This window comes from Gouania willdenowi, chromosome 20, assembly GCF_900634775.1.
Source record: "Gouania willdenowi chromosome 20, fGouWil2.1, whole genome shotgun sequence".
Classification (NCBI taxonomy): domain Eukaryota; kingdom Metazoa; phylum Chordata; class Actinopteri; order Blenniiformes; family Gobiesocidae; genus Gouania; species Gouania willdenowi.
The window spans coordinates 22,959,588-22,978,234 of NC_041063.1; the positions used below are offsets into that span (position 1 = coordinate 22,959,588).

The 18,647-nt window shown below is 37.9% G+C and overlaps 1 protein-coding gene across 2 annotated transcripts in view; it reads left to right on the forward strand.

Moving 5' to 3' along the window:
- Window positions 1-627: 627 nt before the first annotated feature.
- The window catches only part of ctnnd2a (catenin (cadherin-associated protein), delta 2a), a 350,952-nt gene continuing 332,932 nt past the window's right edge, over window positions 628-18,647 (forward strand). Inside the window, exon 1 of one of the 2 annotated variants that reach the window (XM_028434803.1) lies at window positions 628-884. The gene's annotated coding sequence lies outside the window, so the exon portion shown is untranslated. Of the gene's footprint in view, window positions 885-6,118; window positions 6,205-18,647 lie in introns of those variants that run through there. The other variant, XM_028434804.1, reaches the window with a different exon arrangement.

Consider the following 18,647-nt stretch of genomic DNA (forward strand, 5'->3'; position numbering starts at 1 on the left):
TTCTCAATATTGGCTTTTAAGTAGATACAATTAGTATGGCAAATAATGGGCATGACAAAATTGTGAATATGGATAAATTGGAGGAAGAAAAAAAAAAAAACAAGTATGAAATATGTGGAAAAGGGTTAAAAGTGATGATAATGGGTCTACACATAGTGGAAAGGGTTTATAAGTTCTGAAAAGGTCTTGAAAGTGGAAAAAATGTGCAGAAGAAGCATTGAAGTGTGACAAAGTGGCAGAAATGGAAGTAATGTAGCAAAAATGCATTAAATGGAGCAAAAACATGGTGATAAAAATAGGTTAAAATATGGCAAGTCTGGTGTAGTTGCCGAAAAAGGTTTCTTTAAGGATTTGGCGACCCCCCTCCCAGTGTCTTGCGACCGTAAATTGGGTCCCGACCCGAAGGTTGAGAACCTCTGCTATAGGGACCACTGAAGTGTGAGCAGAGCAGATGAGAAGATGGGTGGATGATACATGCCTTGCTGTGCCTCTCACTACCTGAAGATGGCGCTGCACCTCTTCCTTTAAAGCACATGATGCTCGTGTACTCGCGCGTGCGTGTGGCGGGGTTCTCTCTCTCTCTCTCCAAACGTCTTCCTCTTTCTTTCTCTCACCGTCTCTTCCTCATCCGTTCGCATCTTCCTCTCCCCCCTCCCCCCCGTGGATGCTTCAGCCTCGCATCCCACCCTCAGCATCCCGACAAATGCTCCTTCCACACCTGGTAACTCCTCCGGACGCAGGACGCAGTGAGAAGCCGCACTGATCGGAGCACATTGCGGATTGACTTTAATAAACAAGGAGCGTCGGGCGGACGGAGGAATAATAAGAGGAATAACAGAGGAAGAAGGAGTTTAGCTGACAGAGAGAGGATCAGCATCTACTCGGTAAGTCCTCCACCGTCTGGGGCTCGAGCACAATGTGGAGACGCGTTCAGGTCCACGCGCTGCAGGAAAGAGGATGCTGATCATGACTTTGTGAAGCGTGCACGAAAGAAAGCTTTGTTTTGCAGAGGCTGGATTGGATTTAACAGTAAAATATCCACATTTAATACACTTAATACATTTATCTTCAGCCCAATGCTGACCTATATTACCTGCAAGTGCGTAAAAGTGCTTCATATACTGGGCAAAATGTGCTAAACGCGGTGAATAGCTGCTTTACCTGACCTTTAATAATGTTATAGGTGAACATATTGATAATACCTTGCTGCTTTCTGCTTTTGTTTGCTGGCTCTCTTGGTGTATGACAGTGGTTCCCAATCTGTTTTTTGTCCCATGTACCCTCTTTTGCATTTTTGTCAAATCACGTGTACCTAGAGCTGCACGATTATGGCTAAAATGATAATCACAATTATTTTTGATCAATATTGTAATCACGATTATAATCACAGCTATTTATCATGTCAGAAAAAAAATCAATCTGTTTTATTCCTACTTTTAAACAAGCAATGTTTACAGTGCAAAATGAAGCTTTAAATAAGATTTATACTAAAAAACAATTTTAAAAATTAATCCAAGAATATAAAATGTACCAACGGCTCACTGAATAAATACATTAGAGTGCAGAGCTCGTATTTTAAATATAGATAATTCCAACGATCAGGTTAATTTAATCGTGGCAACCAAAATCGTGATCCTGATTGAAATTTGATTAATTGTGCAGCCCTATGTGTACCCCTTAAGTATATCCTCTCCATTATTTCATATGCTTTTTCATTTGTGGAACACCAGGCTCTCCTAAACCCCTATATGTGTCTCCAACATTAATTCCCTTGTTACCCTAAGACTTAATTTACAAATTCAAAACAATGAGTGTAATTTAATCTGCAATTTATATAAACCCCCCCCCAAAATACATATAATTCAACTTTTATGTGATTACTTCAATAGTCAGTAAATATGATCTCCTTTGTAAAATGTAGATAATTATTGTCTCCTATTGTCAGAAGTGATAAAATGAGCTTTTCTACAGCATAAAATGATCATGTATCAATAAATCTGAAGAAAATATAGTATTTTATTGAGCAATAGTACTGTTTGTGGTGAGTTTGTCCAACAAAGAACTATAGGAACATTTTCTGATTATATTAGTTGTTAAATCTTTCTGAATACTCCCTGCAATGTGCTTCTGTACCCCTAGGGGTACACTTACCCCTGTTTGGGAACCACTGGTGTAGGGTACGTGATTGTGGACAGACTGATAAGTTTGAGGCTCACAAAGGTTGATACAAGGATAAGATCATAGGTACGACTATAGACGTTTGAGCGTTGATCAGTATAGAGACATTTGTGCAGAAGAGGGCGTGCTGGCAGTTTGTCAAGGGCATTGAACATAACCAGTAGTGACGAGGAGGAGAAAAATGAGGCGGGAAGCTGTGAAGCAAGCTGTGGATACATGTTGTACATCCTGCTGTATGTCGCATGCATGATGGACACCCAAGGCACAGCTGTTCACTCTGGGTTTAGCTTTGAAGATGTTCAACTTTGGGCTGAGACTGCAACGCAGACCAAGGTGGCTTCTCATTAGGGCTGGGCAATATGGACCAAAACTCATATCTCAATATTTTTTCCTTAAAATTGTGATGCACAATATAAATCTCGACAATTCTGGGTTAAATTTGCTGATGAAAAATGCCACACAGGCACATTCATTAACAAATAGCTGCACAAAATGTGCCACTTTTGACTGTTTCTCCTCTAAGGGACAGCACGTGTGAGTGAGTTCTTTAGTGTGGCTTGTTTAGGTGAAGGTATGTCTGTGTAGCGAAAGCAGTGACTTCTGAAACAAGTGCCATTAGGTGGGAAAAGAGGTGGAAAGTGCCAACATATCTTAAAAGTGGGAGTAATATAGCAAAAATGCATTAAAAAAGCAAAAATATTGCTAGAAAAAGTTATTAAATAGGTTAAAATATGGCAAGCTTGGTGTAGTTGCACAAAAAGCGTAAAAATTTAGGAAAAATGGGCTCAAATTGTAAAAATTTTTTTTTCTTAATTTCTTGAAGTATTTTAATACAAAATAAGCTATAAAATATGTATCTCGGCAATATGGAGAAGTTGTAAAGGACACTGTTTGACTGTAAACTATGAATAATATTCAATACTTATATGATGTGATTGTATAAATATAAACAAGTTAAGAAAATATAGATGTATTTCGATATAGGCGATGTCGTGAATCCCGATATTTTGCCCAGCCCTAGTAAGGACACACTCAGCAATCCATCTAACTATGCTTTTCATGTTGTTCTGATAAGTAGGAAAAGCAACGACTCCTAAAACAAATATTTTAATACAAAATTAGCTACAAAAAATATATCTCAGAAATATGGAAAACTTGTAATAAAAGACACTGTTTGACTTATAAACTATGAATAATATAAAATAATTATATGATGTGATTGTATAAACGACAAGTTAAAGAAATATATAGATATATCACGATATTGTCATTTTCTATATCGCCAAAATGGAAAAATTGATAGATCTTGAATCACGATATGTTGCTCAGCCCTACTTCTCATATGGAAACGTGAGGAAACCCAAATCCACCTCCCAGTTGTGCTCAATGTGACCTCTGATTGGAGGGATTTCTCTGTCCCGCAGACACAGCAGTTATTGAGGATGCTTTCCTTTATCTCACGTTCTAAAATATCTGTATTAACTGTTAAAGCAATGGCTGACGACTGTGGGAACTGTTCTCCCAACTTTTACACCCTGTGTTCATCTCCCCTTTTCTAAATTTCCTGAAGATTAGCTTCCTTTCTATATCCAGTGAACGTCTCCAGTGGGCATGAAAAGCCTCGTCCTTCATCGCAGACACAGATTAAGCTAATTCACACAGCAGCGCCGGCCTAATGCCTAATCACTATGCTACGCTGGCACAACCCAACAGTCTCTGTACTGTGGGATCCCGCAGAAGGAAGGAGAGGAAGACAGGAAGAGAGAGAGAACGGGAGCAAAGGGTGAAAGCTAGCCGCCGGTGTCTATTGATTGGACTGGAAGGGGGAGGTGGGGGGGGGGGTCCTATCCTACTGGCAGGCGTCCACAGGATGGAGTGCTGACGACAGGATGAGGCGCTCCAGCAGGTGGCTTGTATATAGAAGAGTGCTGATGTGCAGGGGAAATGTGAAATATAGTGAAACCAGTGCCAGAGAGGTCTTAAGATTTCTGTGCAACTGAGTTTTTACCACATCGTAAAGAAGTGAGTGAAGTAGTGGTTGACGGTTCATAAAGCTTATTTATTATGAGAGGGGTAACGCCCTCTTTTCAATGCAAACACTGACAGCAAAACCAATTTAAATGATGCATTATTAGCAGTAGTTTCAAGCTTCCTTTTTTGCAATATTAGACTAGAGCTGGGTATCATGGCCAATTTCCTGATTCGATTCTGATTAATAAGGTTTTAAAATGATTAATCACGATTCTGATTTTGATTCAGTATTGATTGATTGATTTTTCAGTTTTACTTGGATATTAATAAGATGGTTCCAAGCTTCTGACTCAAGTGTAGGCGTCTTACCCATCAGAGCTTCATCTTCATCCGCCATATTTGCAGCGAACGCACTTTTGCGTTGCACGGGCACAGTAGTCGACGTTGCTAATGCAAGACTACTGAAGTTGGAGTAAAAAAAGTCACAATCATACGCAGTAGAGAAAAAAAGTGCCTTTAACTTTGATTTAAAAATATTCACATTGGATGCTGACTTCAGCTCTGCTGCAGTTTGTTCCACGTCTTTGCAGCATAACAACTAAAAGCAGCATCACCATGTTTACTGTGAACTCTGGGCTCCACTATCTGACCTGTGTTCATAGATCTGAGAAACCTGCTGGGTTCATACCTGACTAACATGTCATTGATGTATTCTGGACCAAACCCATTCACACATTTATACACCAGCAGCAGAACTTTAAAGTCTATTCTGAGGCTGCCTGGGAGCCAGTGTAAAGAATCATCTCCAGGTCTCACTCATGACATTTCTCTGGAATATATTGAAGTCTTCCTTGAGGCCATCTCACATCTAATCAAAGTTTCACACGACTGAGAACGAATAACCTTCACACACTAATGGGTCAATATAGGTTTTCTGTCTGCATCACCACCAACAAAAAAGTACAAGCATATATGGGATTGTGTAGATCAGTGGTTCTCAACCTTTTCAGCCCGAGACCCCCAACATAAAGGTTCTAGAGATCGGGGACCCCCACTGTACCTGAAGGTGGTTGAACACAGCCATGAACACTGAAGAACAGGGTCCATCCATGAAGTCAGCAAAATGATGGTTCATTGTTCTATGAATCTGTGATGAACACATTTATTTATTTATCTGAATAATATCCACTGTCATCCAGGAACTTAATTATTATTTACCTCATAGTATAAAGTCATCTTAAAGATGTAAATCCTTGTTTTAATCAGAAATAAAATGTGTTAAAAGTGACAAAAAATGGTGGAAAAGGAGGTGAAATGGGATTTAAAAAAACCCCCCACAGAAATTAGTTGAAAAAAAACTGGCAAATAATGGGTATGGCTAAACATGAATGTGGTTAAATTGACAAAAAATATACATGAGATATGGTGAAAAGAGGTAAAAAGTGACAAGGGGTTAACGTATGCAACATTAGGTGGAAAAGTGGTTGAAAGGGTTTTTAAGTGGTGAAAATGTCTTGAAAGTGGAAAAAATGTGCAGAAAAGGAATTGAAATTTGATGAAGTGGCAGAAATGGGAGTAATGTAGCAAAAATGCATTAAAAAAGGCAAAAATCTGGTGAAAATAGGTTGAAATATGGAAAGTTTGGTGTAGTTATAGAAAAAGGGTAAAAGAAAAAATGGGCTCAAATTGTTGAAAAATTATTCTTAGTTACTTGAAGGCATCTGGCAACCCCAAGGTTTGAGAACCCCTGGTGTAGAGGTTGGATGTTGGTTCAGAAGCTTTTATTGTGACGGGGCAGACAGGAATTAGAAGAGGTGACATTGAAAGCATTAAATATCCGAGCTCAGGTGGCAGGAGCAGAGCCACGGAGCCACAGGCAGCTAAACTGTGACTTGACATGAAACATCTGAGCAAACCGTGACCTTGATCTGACAACGTGGTCAAGGTCGGCGGCAGCAGAGATGATCAAAGTCACACCGACAAATGACAACAGGGAGCAGCTGGTGCAGGTGGAGAGGAAAGGGGGTGGAGTTAAAAATAGGAAATCCACCAAAGGTAAGACAGAGGAAACCCAATGAGCAACGCAGTCATTTATTAAACAATTAGACATGACAGTGGATTTATTAGTGAGCTAATAAACTGTTCCTATTGGAGATTTAAGCACTAAAATCTGTTTCATATTATTAGATCTGTAAAAACAAGAGTACTGATATATATCCTACTCAAGTAGAAGTACTGTTACTTGATTTAAATTGTACTCAAGTACAAATAATGTATAAACTTAAAGGAACGGACCAAATCTCGCGCAATTGGACCACAAAGGCATGTTTATAAAATAAAACGTTTGTCAAATTGTATAATTCTTTTTTTTTTTTTAAATACACTGCCAATGAATTCAATTAAAAATAAAAACACTTCTCAGGCTACTTTTATGAACTCCAAAAATGATAAAACAACCTCCATTGAACTTTGTTTTGGCACTGCATTACGTTTAATCTGATTGGTCGGCTGTGATGTGATGCATGTAACAAATTACTTCTTTTACAACATACTTGAGTAAAATTACTGATATGACATACTCATAAAGTACCCATAAAATCAACTCAATTAGAGTAACCTGAGTATTTTCACGTCTGCCAAAACATAGCTAAACACTACAAACATATGTGACTCTGTGTTAGAAGCTCTGATTTGCTCAGTTTTTTTATGCTAATTTAAATGTGATGTGTTTTGGCCTTCGGCAACTAGCTGCCAATGATTTACACTTACCGATCGCAACTCATCCATATTCATGAGCGCGAGGTAGGTGCTAATTGGCAGCTACGTTGCTCTCCATCAGATAACTTGATGCACAAACGGCATAAAGAACAGCGATGAGGCTTTGCTAATAGACTTCTTTTTCTTATTCATTGTGCTTTGACAGGGGAACTGTTAGAAAATCACACGTGTGTTCTACACCATTAAACATGCAATGTCACTCGTTCATTTGTCAAGTGGGCCACGCCGTGCGCGCAACAAGGAGATTTATTAGAAGCATGCAACAGTCCAGATTAAATACTACGCGTTACGTTTTGTATGGGTTAGTCATGAAATCATCTCATTATCTTCTCTGTGCTGTCATCAATCAATGATAATGAAAAACATCAGCCCCTTGCTCCTCATGCATTTATTAACTACTGGCAGCCATTTTTTTTTCTTCGCTAAGCTGAACATTTGTTGAATTATCAAGTTTGGCAAGCAGATGTAACACATTTATAAAGAATAACATACCGTTTATGCTAAAAGTAGGTATCACAGGAAAAAAAAGGCCAAAGCAGAAAAGTGTTTGTCTTTGATTGCTGGGATGAAGTCTTATTTTATCAGGTTGAGAATCCACTGGTCTACTGCTTCCATGAGTATCTGCAGCCTTTACACTGTGTTGGACTCCAACAGTTGGAGTCATTTGGAAAGAACATTTTTCAACCAAAAGGTCCTTGTCCCAGGTCTCATTTATATCACAGGAGTGTCCTTGGAAGGGACGTCGTGTCCCCCACAGCGTGTGTCACTTTGTCACAGTTCGTGTTTTAAAGGTTGAAAAGCAATGACAAATTTCTTTGCTGGAGGTTTATTTGGGAAATAAGAAGTTATCCCGTCATGCTCACACAGTAACAAATGGGACTAACAATGGGAAAGCAGCACAAATAATCGGATGAGGTTTCCTGGTTTCTGCTGATTTGGTGTTTGCTTGTCTAAGGTTTGACTTTATGTGCTTATTGTTGTTATTTCATGATTTCTTACCTTGGTGCAGTGACATAATTGACAAATGTAAGAGTTTTAGCCATTGATCTCTGAAGAGCTTTAAACCAGAGATACAAAGCTTAAAGATTGACTCAAACCTAAAACGTTTTTTTTTCATGTTGAAAACAAATGTATTTGGGTATTAGGTTGTAGGGATGTAACGGTTCACTCAACTCCCGATACGATTTGATTCACGATACTGGGTTCACAATACGATTTTCTCACGATTTATTTTACAAAATGGGAATGTAGACAAATATTCCTTTATTTTTTGGGGGAAAAAAAAAACTAGAAAATACTGTACTATTTTCCTTTTATATTTAATTGCCAAAATAATCCCTTGATAAACTATTCAAAACAATGTAATTTAACTAAAAATAAATTTTGAATGAAATAAATAAAGAAGAAGCCTATTCATTTCAATTCTGATTCTATAGTAAATAATGCAATACTGCATAAAAGTTATTTTTCTTTTTAAATGTGCAACTGAAAATGTATTTTGTGCCTGGACCAGCAGAGGGCGCTGCTAACCCAGTGGTCGGTTGGCATGCAGATATCCTTGCAGTGAAAGAGATGCTACGCTAGCAGACAGAGGTAATAGAAAAACGTGGCTTTTACAGATATTCATGTAATATTACAGATTTTCTTTCGGTGCTAATGGGGTAAAGAATCATTAATGAACATGTTTAAGAGTAGATGGCGGCCAGAAAGAAAGTAGTAGCAGATTCCGCCCGCCGCCTACACTTTTTGACGAGAAGGATAAATATATAGCCCTCTGCTGTTTAAAAAAAAGTATTGCGATTCAATTTTCAGAGCATCGATGTTAACCGTGATACCGATTAATCGATTTTTAACTGCCTCACGATTAATCGTTACATCCATATTAAGGTGTGGTGTTGATTGATCCTGATCCAACTCAACATTGTGAGTGCCCTCTATAGGTTGAAATCCTGCTATTACAATAGATTTTTGCTATTGGCTGAAAACAAGATTCTGTTGGTGATTTTGAAATGTCATACTAACGTACTACTCATACTAAGTCTGATGTCAAAATTAGTATGTGCTACATTCACGTTGGATAGTATGGAAAGATTGACCATGCGAGAAATACCCGGATAAATACTATATCAAGACATTGTAAGTGGGCACACTAGTCTTACCGAACCACCCCATGATGCATTGCGGGTGGAACGTAAAATTGTCCTGGCACAGGTGTCAGAGTTTACCTCCGAACTGAGATTGTCTTACAGTACGTCACTGCTACGTACTGAGATGTACCCGTGCTGGAATTGCCATGTACAATGTCATACAGATTACTGTACAGTTTTTAAAAAATGCTTAAAACATCACATCAGTCGACCATCGATAAAAAAATTGACCAATGATAAAAAAAAAATGGCTGTCATGATCAGATTGCTAATTTATATGAATATAACAACTTATTATTGTAAAGTTACATCAGGTAAACTGTTATTTACCGCAGTATATATTATAATCATGTTTATTTGAAAAATAAATTATTCCTTTTTGTATTGAGATTGCTGCATGAGACACTATTACTTCACTCAAGTTGTTGACTGAGATTGTCACTCACTCAGCACTGCGGAAGTAGCAAATATTCATTTTCCGGTAGTGCACATGCTCATAATCGATCTGAGTACGAGGTAAATTTAGTGCACGCGTAAATCACAATTTTATTATTGAGGATCATGAGCAGATTCCTAAATTTTCAAACATCGTGCTGTGAAGAGTTACTCAAAAGAGAAGTCAAGTATTTCAGCAGCTTGGCTGGTTGTTGAATGAAAGATCAATAATTGACAATAGTTAATAACAAAAATGTTGTTTTAATGAAATCGAGACATGGAATTGGAGTCAAATCAGGAAGTTAGGCTGATTCACCATCACTCCTATTTTACACACGCAAATCCTTAGTGAACAAGATGCTATATATATATTATAGAGTATCTTATACTAGTATATTTAATGACTCTCAGCGTACAGAGTGGCATAAGAAACTTTCATCTAATCTCTCCCTGCTCAGTTTGACTCAGGTTTATAGTTCTAAATCAGGTTTATAACTCAGATAATGTGCATTATTTATTAGAATATTCAAATTTATCTTGAGTTCACAGGGAGCAGCTGATTAGCTTTCATATCGGTCAGTCACTAGATATCTGGTCATTTTTTTACTTTACTATATTTGTGAGGACCTATATCTGATTTACCAGTGTTTAGGACTTGTGCATTTTGCAAAGCAGCAAAAGGAACATGTAAATATTTAGTTTATCTATGTCGTAAAGGGAATGAGAGCTGTAACTATGATTGCTTTGGTGCATACAGATTTATCACAAAATACACACATGAATCAAACCGTGCAAACGTTGCAAATCAGAAAGTTTTTCAATCTGCGATGAGGAAAAAAAATGACTTCTATTGATACGGTTTTACATGCAATCTTTGTACTCGAAAAGAAGAAGTGATCAAAAATTGTCAAGTGTTAACAATGCATTGGATTTATGGCTCGATTTCCACAGATGCCTCATGCAAAGTGAAAAATATATTGGTTTCATGGTGAAGGAGGGTGGTGAAAAAGCAAAGCCACACACTGATTTCTGTGTGTAGTGATTAATGAGAGCCGGGCTTTGAGGATCGCAGCACAAAGACAAGGAGGAGGAGAGCGAGAGGGAGTGGAGGTAGAGAATCGTCAGTGTTGGAAGGAGTCCAGTGAGGCTGCCAATATGTGTGTGAGAGTGTGAGACAGACAGCAAGTGGTGTGTGTGTGTGTGTGGTGGCGGATTCGTTGCTGCCGACTCTCCTCCCCTCTTCTAATGAGCCTAATGCAGATGGGACTCCCTCCGTCAGCCCATGCTCCTCCTTTCTTTATTACACCCCTATCATCCCATTTACCATTTACTGTACCATTTAAAAAAGAACAAATTAAATATGGAGTTTAAGATTGGAAAATGGTTACAAATTTGGGCTGAAGGTCAAAGATCATATTGGTGCAAAATGGAGAATTACCAAAACTTGGATTAAAGCTGATATCCAGAGTTTCTGAGAAAAGTCTTGATGTCCCGCCCTAAAGAGCTCCACTTCCTCCCCCTGCCTCTGCCAGTCTACCAGAAGCCACACCTCTACTTTTCTGCATGCGCATCGCGGAACATAATAAGGTCGCATTGATCAGGTCAGGTAAGAGCCAAAATCATATTCACCTGTTTGCTGTTGTGACGCGTGGCCTTGTTTCCGTACACAGTTTCACATTCACTTTGATTGACAGTCTCAAAAACAGGAAATAGAAGCCTATTGGCTGGGCGCACTCGGCAATCATTTCCATTTGTATTGGGGTCTATAGGACAAAGGAGGGACTTATATACATTAATGTATATGAATGACCACTGGCAGTAGACCATAGTAAAAGACTAGTTAGGTATTTTTTCAAAAGAATAATACATAAACACAGATTTCTCAGAAACTCCGGATATCAGCTTTAAGGAACAGGGTTGCAAAGGGGCGGGGCGTTCATTTTCTGTGAATTTCCATTGGAAATATTTTTCAGTTTCAGTTTTTTGGCCACTTCAAAAATTCACAGAATTTGCAACCCAAGTTGAAATGTTATGTTTTTAACATTTGCTAAGTACTAACATTTGCTAAGTACTAATGGTGGTACTTAGTGTTTTTATGAATAAGTTCTGCTGATATTTCATTTGTATTTTCAATTCAATTTTATTTATATAGTGCAAATTACAACAATAGTCATCTTGAATAAAAATATAAAATTCTTGAGAAAAAAGAAAAAAAAACAACAATTTTGCATGGATGCTAATTTTTATGTTTGAATATGACACGAATAATAAAAATGAGTCCCAATTTCCAGTTAATTCCAATAAGTAAGTTTTAATTTTTGAATATTGTCAAAATTCTTGAGTGTCTCGTTGAAATTTACCAGAAATATTCTGGGGGCTAAAAGGTAAGAGATTAACTAATGGCAGGAAATGGGGCGAACTTTCAGCCTGTCGAAACATAAGAACACAAATTATTCATGAATTCGCATCAAAATGTATGATTCAAGATATGTTGAATTTTCTATGTTGGCGAAATAGAAAATGACAATATCACCTAAAGCAATATGTTTAATTTTATAGTTTATTTGTTATTAAAATACTTGAATTTTGGTCCATATCACCCAACTCTACTCTGCTCACGAAATTACGCAAGCTGTAGGAACCACATGCTTGTGTTTGAAGCCGACTGCCACAACATATTTGTGTCTGGTTTAGCTAGCCGGGTCGGCTAAAGTTAATTGAACATCAAAGAGAAGATAATCCTAATATCCCTGGGCATGAAGTGAGGCCCGAAGGCTTGTTTATTAAAAAGCTGTGTATTCACTTGAGATCTGGATGTTGTTGACCTGACGTTAAGATAATGGAGGTTGGCAATGTTGCTTGGACCTTCACGGCCAGCTGGAAACCCCTTTGTGGAGTTGTCCATATGTGCTGGAAACTGATACAATAGGGACACTGTGTACTGCTCCTGATGACCTTGTGTAAAAGTCTCTGTGTTACCGATGTTTTGGACCTCAGTCTAAAGAAGCCTTTCAACGATCTGCCACAGGCGTTTTATAATTAGAACATGCATGGGCGGATTTCTCCCATGATTTCTAACGTGGGACATGTGGTCCTGTGGCCTTAAGAACATTTGTTTCTTGCTGTGTGATGGATCCTGGTCTCTGACACTTTCTTAATGGGGTTTGTCCGCATTACTGCTTCACCAAATACCTGCCTGTTTATTGACAACACTGACAAAATTGGCTGTTTTCCCCGGATGCCTTTTGAGTTCAGCCTGTTTGTTTGAACTCAATGCTTTCCTCAGTATTCTGCATTCACTGATTTCCAAAGACTCTTCTTCTTCTTCTTCATTACTGGCACCTGATTGGTTACGATCCTCAAGCTCAAGTCCATGTGAGGACACACATGAAAGTACATTGTTGTTGATTTCATCCATAGTCTCTTTGCTTTTGCAGCATGCCATTATATATCTGGCTGGTCAAGTGGGAAATAACACGCTGGATTTGAAATGAACACCTGCGCCTGGATGTGTTTGAGAGTGGGCGATTGTCAGCGTGTGTGGCTTTTTTCTTGTTTGTTCTTTTAACGCGCACGTCATTGCTCTCTTTTCATAAACACGCAGCCAACATGGTAATGATGTGAAACACCTGAAATGTTTCAGTGGAGGACGGAGCCAACGCTCAGACTCTGGGCCAGCAGCAAAAATTAGCTTATTGGCTCAGAACTGAACTTGCGATACAGACGAGGAATTAATATTTAATTTAGTCGATGCAGGAATTCATTTTGATGATGCTCAATGCAGAGCTTTTTTGTGGTTTCTCTTTGAAATCATTCATCTAGAGAAGCAAACCCATGTGTAAACATGTTCCTGTTCAAGCCTTTGCTTCCCTGTTAGTTCAGTTAGGTAACAGTCTATTACAGATGGAAAAAGTCTCCCCAGTAAAGCTGTTTATGGGTTTTCACAACAAGTTCTACAATTAAAATAAACCCAACGATGTGTGCGGATCAGCTCCAAGATTGTTTTGAATTCATGAATTCTGTTTTCCACAAATTCCAACCAGCATCCTTGGAAACCTTTGATGCTGGGAGATGGTTCAAAGGGTAAACTGGAAATCATGGGTTTGCATTTCATAGCTTATTAAGCTAATGAGGGAATTTAGGAAATTCAAAGTTAGTGTTGGTTTTTTTTTAGCCTTTGACAGACTATTTGAAATGTATTCGTAGAAAGCCCCTTGAAGATGCAACATCTCATTTTGGAGGGGGACCAAGACCACCTCACATCACAGGGTAAATATATACATATAGATCTACACACAAGTGTATAAAGTATATAGACAAGCATACATCGTACAACCAAATACAGCAGACATATACCTGTACATTCTAGGGGTTGAACAGACTAGTTGACTTTAGTGTAGTCTCACGACTCTGTCTACGTGACGTCGACTAGTCGCAGTACCTGACTTTTGCCCAAGATGGCAGCGCAGGACAGCAAACGAGGGTCCTAGAACCAGTGACGTGCCGTGACCACTAGGGTTGGGTAGGCACGTTGCAAATCGAGACCACCAATGACAAATTCATATGTTTCTGCTGGCAAGTGTTAATTCAATTCAAATCAACTTTATTTGTATAAAGCAATTTACAACAAAGTCATCTCCATGCCCTTATCAAAATATAAAGTTCATAATAAGAAAGAAAAAACCCAACATGATCCACATGAACAAGCATTTAGCCATCTGACAAAATCATCATCAGAAAACAACATTAAATAAACATAAACAATTATTTTATATAGCCTCCATTAATTGTTTGACTGAAGAAGAATTACAAACGTGTTTAAGGGGGAGTAAATGTACGCAGAGAAGCCACAGGGGTTGGAACTGTCGTCACCTGCGGTCACAGATTTTTTCCGGGTCACAGATTTTGGCACTCGGCTTGGCTTCAGCTCTTGGTGAGGTCATCGACTAGTCGACGTCGACTTGACGAGTATGCACATAAAGTCGACCTTTAAAATTATGTAGTCATTCAACTCCTAGTACATACATGCACATATGCATAAACGGCAATACACATACATAAGTATAGGTTTATACACGTAGACACACATATATAATGTAAACATGGCTATATCTGGCTATATAACACACATCTATAGTTTTTTTTTTTTTACTGTGTAAAGAAAAAATAAAACAATTTGTCAATAAAATCATTGAGAATCTATTTAAGTATGTAACTAGAGTTGTTCTAAAGGAACCTAAGGTTTGACAGTCTCAATTTAATTCTGTAAAGTTTAAAAAATACAGTAAACTTTAACTTTTTCTGGCTGCTTATTCATGATTGTGTGGTTTACATTTATTTATGTACACTAATGAACCCAGACCTTTATTACCCTCTTTTTGTCTCTTTTGCACAAATCTGTTCCAGTGGCTATTGAGACCTTCACCAATCTTCGTTATTTGCTTTGTTTGTGGTCATTATATTATATTTTTATGCATTTTTATTACAACCAGAAGAGTTTCAGGAAGCAAAGTTAAAGCTGCTGGAGACAATTTTATCATAAATAAATTCAATAAATATAAAATAATTAGCTAGAAAAAAGATTTAAATTGCTGCTTGAAAGTTTCTCTTGATCTCCACCATGGTTTTTCACCAGACAAGGATGACAGTGAATAGCTTGACACCATTTTTGCTCGAGTTTGTTCCCAGTATTCCCAGTGATATCACCTTACTTGGCAAGGCATTCAATTTCGGCCAAATTCGCATAATTCAGGCTAAGCCCCAAAATAAACATCTACATGTCTGTTGATGAAAACACCAAAAATGTGTTGGGAAGTCACTTTAGCAGAGTTTTTTTTGGGGGTAAACACAAAAATCATGGTAAGAATAAAGTAAAAACAGTTTTCCAACAAAATCACCAATTTTAACCTTGAACTTCAAGTTATTGATCAATGAGGCTATATTATCTCCAGCAGCTTTAACCAGGCAGCTTGGATCATTTCACTTCTGCAGTACCTGAAGGTCACTTCATTCAACTTCAATCATTAAAGACCATTTGATCGTTACACATGAAATACTTTGTCACGTTTATCCAAGGCCAGTTCACATTTACCTTCTTGACGAATCCATCTTTCCACCAGACAATTTGCTCTACTGCTCCACAAAGATAATGTTCAATGATGTGGAAGTTTTCAGTCAATCAGAGGAAACTGGTCACTTTTAATAGCAGATACTTGATAACAGAAGTAATAATTCACTTGTTTTTCATCTTTTAATGTTTGTTGTTAAAATGACTTACTAACAGGCACGAATTAAAACAAAACAGGCAGATATTTCAAAATATAATTACAAGTAAATACCTTTTTTTGCTAATTGAAATTTTACATTAGAGCAGACATGGGCAACTTGCAGCCCTAGGTTTAATTTTGTGCGTCCCCCAAAGTAAACACACAAAATTCCAAAAACGTAGAAAAATGCACAAAATGACAAAAAATACACGAAATGACAAGAAATAAAATCACTCCATAAACTCAAAAAATGACTACAAAAAACACACAACAATAAAAATACACAGAATGAATAAAAAATTTAAAAAAATAATACAAAAAAATGAAAAGAAAATCTAATACAAAACAAGGAAAACAAAAAACACACAAACCCTTTGTTTTTCCCTGTTGTAGAAACCATTTCAAATTTATTTGAAGGTATATATTTAAGTAAGTAAATGAAAAACTCAAGTTTAAATTATTAATTGCAAGGATAAAATTTACGGGAATATTAATGACTTTGATTAAATTAAATATGTTTGTTAAATTTTAGATTCATCTTTATACCTGTTGTTGTCTATCTCTGCTTTAGAGTGAAATTAATTATATTACTTCAAACATTGTTCCATGACTCTCAGAGGTAAAGATGTTTGAATTATGTATACATGACACACAGATGCATTTAAGTCATTCAATTCAAAATTAGGCAAATATTTGACATTTAACATCATATCTTTGATAATCTAATTGAACATTTTAGAAATTGAAATGTACAAAACCCTGGAAAAACTTTGACGTCGTGTGTTTGTGAAGAACAAACGCCATTGTTCCACAAAAGCAATTATGACAAATGTCGGGAAAGTAAAGGTGAATTAGTCAACTCTTTGTATTGGCGTGGGTTTGTGAAATGGATCTAATAATCAGTAAAGGAGGAGGGAGTCCTAACAATCAATTTTCTTTCTCTCTTTTTTTTTTTTTTAATAATTACAATGTGTGTGAAGGTTCTCTTTCATTCGGGTAATATTGATTGTGGGAACTTAAAGCAGAACTAAGTCACTTTTGCACCTCAATCAATCATTCTCTCGTAGTCACTCTGAGGGTAATACAAGTGTTTATGTATTACTGTTTCTGTCTCTGGCCAGAAAACAGCTCTTGCAACTTTCCCTGCCTCCGACCTGGTGGCAGTCTCGCAGCTCTGTTCTCGTTCTCGCGACAACACGTACTGCTTTACGACAGCCCAATACACACTAAAGGTGCGTTCACACCGAACGCGACTGTAGCGACTGCAGTCACTTCGCCCGTAATGAGTCGCTTGAACACAACGGTGCTTTTTGGTCACTTCAACTCTCCACTGACGTCTCGAGAGTGAGTGTGTGTGTCTGTGCAGCAGAGTGACAGGGGAGACAACTGGCTTATCACTTCACTTATAAACAGCGCAGTTTTTACAGTATAAATGGTCAACTTATGGAGCTACTTAAGGATGAGTTCACTCACAATGTAGGCTTATTCAAGATTAACCGCTTTAATTTTGCCCCGGTACGTTTAGGAATCCTCCCGCTGCCCGTCTCACTGAAGTGGGAGGAAGGAGGTACTGCCTCGGGGGTGCGGAGTGTTTCCCACAGTGACATAACCAAAAGGGACCTTTAGGGGGAGCGCTAAGCACAGGTTACTTAGTTCTGCTTTAAGTTGAGCACATTGGGTTTGAGGTGTTGCTGGAAGATTTTGATGATTCATACCAAAATATTGTGAAATGTGACATTGAGTTATGTTGAGATATTTCATTTCAGGAGGTAAAGTCTGGCATTTGGGAGATTATAGCAATTTCACTTTATTGGCTATGCATTCAACCCACGGATATGAATCCATATCTATGATTCATCCACCTGTGAGGTTACATTCAGTGTCATATTTCCATTTCAGCCTGATTTAGTTTGCATAAGTACAGATAATGAATGGTAATTTTGTTTGAAGAGGTGAATTGGAGCATGTGCTATCTTTAAACCATCTGGTGTAAAAATGCCATACTCGAGGCCATCAACAACAACACACTGATCTTTATCCTCTTTGTGTTGCTGTGTCTGTACTCCCATTATCAACCTCCGCCTCTCACCCGTAGAAAACGATTGGGCGGAGATGATGGGAAAAGTGAGAAAGAGAATCTGACCAGTTCGGTCTATTTGTGGCTTTCGGTGGCTTGGTTTATTGCTTGGGCGTGCAGGGTTTGTGTGTGTATGGATTTTGTGTCCTCTGGGATCAATGCGCAGGGACAGAATGAGGGTGAAGTGAAAGATCACAGAGGCAGGAAGAAAAAAGGACTTGTGTGTGTGTGAAAAAAGACGAGGAAGGAGAGACGGTGCTTTAAAAAAAAACCAAAACCACGTCTGTGACCGTCCTACAGGTGGACACTGTCACATAAGTGAAGTCTAAGAATGTGAGTGAGTGTTTAGCTGTGAGTGTTTCAGGCAAACAGCAGATGAACTAATGTTTTGACCACGGGCTGTTTTATTAGGTTGTTTATTGATGTGTGTTGACACTGGAGAGCTGCATCCACAGTGGAGCCTGAGCTTCTGTCGTCCACATGATTCGATTTCATTCCACAGCCCCTGAGCTAACACGGCCAGGCTTTCATGAGAGCTTTAATTCCTCTTTAATTCAGAATAAAAGTTAAACTGACCTTGTAAATACTTAATTCCGAATACAAATGTAATTACGATATAAACTTGAATCCATATTAGGTGGCTGGTTTATTCCCATTTCAATTACGGGTCAAAAGTTTTCATTCGTTTTCCCAAATATTAAGAATACAGTTCTTAATATAATGTATATAGTAAAAATATTTTAAGGGCCCTAAAACACAGTGACTTTACAAAATAAATAAATATAAATTCATTTG